Raw genomic sequence first — 5,273 nt, forward strand, 5'->3', positions numbered from 1 at the left:
ATGTGTGGCTGGTGTCTGCCTATTGGGCAGTCTTAAGGATGCTGTTCTTTTAAATTGCGAGATCTCCCATAACTCCAGGTGGCTAAGATTAGAGAAAGTACTGTGTGGGTGACTGCTGTCAGAGATAATGGAGTACTGGGAAAGCAGGGATTTTATTACCTCTCACAGTGTGGGTATTAAACTTATGCTGATTGTTATTCATGAAATGTCAGATATTATTACTGATTTTTGTGTTGAATTTGCTTTTCATCTTCTTTCTGCCTCATTTTAAGAGGCCAAGGGTAGACTCTGTTTTATTTACATGTGTTGTTGTGAAGTGCCTTTGAATCAGTTCTGACTCATATCAACCCTGTATAGGATTTCCAAGGAGTAGCTACTGGGTTTGAACCGCAGACCTTGAGGTTAGCAGTCTTTTGTTTATCCTACAGAGTCACACCAAGACTCCTATTTATATATACTTTTCCAGTATTTAGATAAATGCCTGGAAGATGATACAGATCCAACAAAAATATTTGAAATTATTTAATTAGTTAAAACCACATTTGTATTATTTGTGGATTATATATTCTACTTCATGGACATCTGTATCTTTATTTGTGAAAGACTTATTTTTACTTATATGCTTTTGTAATTTAGGCAGTTTTCACATTTATAATATACTATTTTATTTTTATAGAAATCGTTTTTAAAGTAATCTGCATAATTCTTTCAAATTGGTTTGACTTTTTTAAAAAGTAAGCTTTTTTTGTTGATGTTGAGAAATCAAATGTCATTGAAGTCTGATAGGAAATATTTAGTATTGCATTGGGGGATGATCAAGAGTTTTAAAGTAGTAAATATTAATATCAGCTTTCTAATTTATATACCTTGGAAGTTATTTCATATAATATTATGTTTTTATATAATATTTTCATTTACATCATATAACCATTTGTTATTTTAATTTCTAGTAGTTTTAAATTTGTGTTGCTACACTAAATTGAATTTTTAATCTACTTTAAAGTAAAATAAAATTATTAACTTTTATGACCTTAGTTTGCTACTAGTCAAGTTTCTGAATTTTCTTCTTAGTTCTAATCGCTATTTACATGTAAAAAAAATGCTAATTGAGGCTAACACAACTAATAATAAGCAAAGTTTGTATTTCAGCTTCAATTCTTTGCTTTAAAGGTCTCCTTCTCAATGGAAAGAGGATACCTGGAAGCCTACAGCAACTATGTTATCTCATAACTGTCTCTCATGAAATCTATTGCAATGTAAAACTTTGGTTTTATATTGCAATAGATTTTGACTACCAAGGGATATTTGGCAATATTTGGAGGCACGACGGGGGAACTACTACTACAGCATCTAAATACCCTACAATGCACAAGGCAGCTCCCACAACAAAGAATTATGGCTTAAGTAAGCAATTAAATATGCTATATGGTAAGTGCTATGGAGACATTTCCAACTCATAGAGACCTTGCATAGGGTTTCTGAGGAGCGACTGATGAATTTGAATTGATGCTTTGTGATTCAAATCCTTGCAGTCCAGTACTTATCCTGGAGTCCCATGCCAGGACATATGTGCTATTACTGCTTATGTAATGCTTGCATTATCTATCATCAGTAAGACTTAAATAATTGTATAAGGTTGTGCTTTTCATCTCTATCCTTCAGATGAGAGTGCTGAGCAAGTAAGTTAATGTGTAGTGCCACTTAGCTGAAGGAGCCCTGGTGACACAAATGTTAAGTGCTAGGCAGTTAACTGAAAGATCTGCATTTTGAAGCCACCAACCATTCTTTGGGAAAAAGCTGGCACCATCTGTTTCCATAGAGTTTTGTAGCCTTGGAAACCCTATGGGTTTCTATGAGTCAGGATCAACTTGACAGTGTTTTTTTTTGGGGGGTTTTTTTCACAGTTTTTGGTCACTCAGCTAATAAGTTAAGCCAAGATTTAACTGAGGCAGTGTGAAACCAAAGCTATGTTTTTAAAATACACAGGCAGTCCCAGGGTTGTTGTTGTTATTGTTAGGTGCCATTGAGTCAGTACCCACTCATAGTGACCTTATGCACAGCAGAACGAAACACTGCCCAATCCTGGGCCAACCTTACTATTATTGCTACGATTGAGCCCATTGATGCTGCCACTTTGCCAATCCATCTCACTGGGGGTCTTCCTCTTTTTCTCTGACCCTCCACCTTACCAAACATGATATCTTTCTCCAGTGATTGCTCCCTCCTGACAATATGTTCGAAGTATGAGAGATGAATTTTGACCATCCTGGCCTCCAAGGAGCACTCTGGCTACACTTCTTCCCACACAGATTTGTTTGTTCTTTTGGCAGCCCATGGTACTTTCAATATTTTCCTCCACCACCATAACTCAAAAGCATCAATTTTTTTCTACGATCTTCCTTATTCACTGTCCAGCTTTTGCATGCATACGAGGTTATTGAAAATACCATGGCTTAGGTCAGGTGCACCTTAGTCTTCAAGCTGACATCTTTGCTCTTCAACACTTTAAAATGATCTTTTGCAGCAGATTTGCCTAATGCCATACATCATTTGATTTCTTGACTGCTGCTTCTGTGTGTGTTGATAGTTGATCCAAGAAGATTGAAGTACTTGGCAACTTAAATCTTTTCTCCATCAATAAGAATGTTGTTTATTGGTCCAGTGGTGAGGATTTTTGTTTTCTTTACATTGAGATGCAATCTATACCAAAGGCTGTGTTCTTTGATCTTCATCAGTAAATATTTTGAGTCTTCACTTTCAGCCAGCAATGTTGTGTCATCTGTGTATGAGTCTTCCTCCAATCTTGATGCCACGTTTTTCTTCATAGAATCCAGTTTCTTGGAATATTTGTTCAACATACAGGTTGAATAAAAATGGTGAAAGAATACAATGTTGTCGCACAGATTTCTTAATTTTAAACCATTCAGTGTTCCCATGATCTGTTCGAACAACTGCCTCTTGGTCCATGTACAAATTCCTCATGAGCACAATTAAATGTTCAGGAATACTCATACTTCGTAATGTTGTACATAGCTTGTCATGATCCACACAATTGAAAGCCTTTGTGTGATCAATAAAACACAGGTAAACATCTTTCTGATATTCTCTGCTTTCAGCCAAGATCCATCGGACATCAGCAATGATATTCCTCATTCCACAGCCTCTTCTGAATCTGACTTGAACTTCTGGAAGTTTTCTGTCAATGTATGCGTGTAGCCATTTCTGTATTATCTTTAGTAAAGCTTTACTTACATGGGATATCAAAGATATTGTCCAATGATTTCCATCCCAGAGTTACAACTCCCAATTTATGGACCTTATACTTGCCCTTTTTGTCATGTAAACTTGACCTCACTTTGAAAAATTGAACCAACCATCACTCACAACAAATTCATCATAGTAACCTTGATTTGCTGCATGTACAACTTTCCAATCATTGAAAACACTTCAAGTCTTTTCTTGTATTTAGCAAGACTGAACAAAAATGGTATGTATTGTGTCTGATTTACCTACAAATTTTACTTAAAAACTGAACTTAGACTTAAAGACTCTTAAGAATAGATGTCATTCATAATCTAGGGACTGCCTTACTATGCTGTTATTGTTTTGACCCATAGTGACCCTATGCACAATAGAAGGAAACAGCCCGGTACTGCACCATCCTCGTAATTGTTACCTTAAACTCATTGTTGATGCCATTTTGACAATCTATACCATTGGCAGTCTTCCTTTCTTTTGTTGATCCTTAAGTTTACCAAACATGATGTCCTTCTCTGAGGACTTATCCTCCTGACAGCGAGTCCTAAGTATGACAGATGAAATCTTGTCATCCTGGCTTCTAAGTTACTATATACCACCTTGGAGTCCTGGTGTAGCACTGTAGGATAAGCACTAGATTGCAAGGTTGTTCAACCCCAAAGACACTTATTCAAATCCATCAGTCACTCCTTGTAAACCCTATACAGGGTCTCTGTGAGTCAGAACTGACTGGACAGCACTTAACCGCAACAACAATATAGTACCTTAAGTTTGTTGTTTTAAGTTAAGGTGTCCTTCAGTGTGAAAAGTTTATAATTTATCTTACAAAAACAATTAAATGCCAATAGTAATTGGCATTCAATTATTAATTTAATGTCATAAAATCAGCTTTCTCCTGGGTCAGTTTCTTCCATAGTTAATTTGAACATTGATGTTTTACTGTATAAGGTGAGAATATAAAACTAAGGTTTTCCAATCTGAGTTCCATGCTGTCTCTTGAACTTTTTTATGGAGATCATAAAAGTTGATCATCAGGACAATTGAAGCTTTATGTAATACTGCCCAACTATAAAATAAGGTAATTAATATTTTGCATTATTTATTAGTGGTTAAGAAAACGAGACAGATGTACCTTTCTCTAGCCAAGAAAGACCACAAAAGGACATGATTCACCAAGACACTTTATGATACATGATGTCACAGAATAGAAGAAACTTTAATAAGGACTGATACTTGTATTATGGCTTGAGTAACAAAGGCTTTATACAGATTACAGACCTTACAACACTCCCATGAGAGAGAGAATGAGCAGGTGCTACATCTGCACTTGGTACTTGGAATAATTAGAATATAGAGTAGTTGGGTGACTGGGTCAAAGGTGTTTTGTAAATCAGTAACAACATAAATGTTTTTGTTTCATCTGCTGTTTAGCACTCTTCTTTCAGCTAAAGATTCCTCTGTGAGAAAGAACAAATAGTATACTTTACAATTCTAACACATATTCTTCAAGTGCTTTGTATGAGATTATTATTCTGCAATGCCTCAAAGTCTACATACATATATGACAGACAGGTAGAGTCAAGGAGCCTACCACCTACTTAAAGAAACAAAATTAGTAGTACATACAGGTGTTTAAGGGATTGACTGGTTGCTGATAATAACCGTAGTTAAATGTATTAGGTAATCTCTTCAATCTGGCAATTGACATCAGTTTTCTCATTACCACATTGTGATGAGATAGATAGCGTTTTTATTCACTTTTTACAGATTGTTTTTGTTACTGTTGTTAAATGCCATCAATTCCTGACCCTGTACAGGGTTTCCAAGGAGTGGTTAATGAGTTTCAACCACTGACCTTTCAGTTCAAGCCAATGTTACTGTCCAACATTTGTCCTACAGTGCCACACCAGACTCCCTTTTCAGATAAGAATAGTAAAAAAATAGAGAGATTAGGTGTGTTGCCCCTGGACAAAGAAGATGCCTTAAAAAAACCCCAAAAAAGAAGACTTAATAGT

The sequence above is a fragment of the Chrysochloris asiatica genome, unplaced genomic scaffold (genome assembly GCF_000296735.1).
Source record: "Chrysochloris asiatica unplaced genomic scaffold, ChrAsi1.0 scaffold00049, whole genome shotgun sequence".
Classification (NCBI taxonomy): domain Eukaryota; kingdom Metazoa; phylum Chordata; class Mammalia; order Afrosoricida; family Chrysochloridae; genus Chrysochloris; species Chrysochloris asiatica.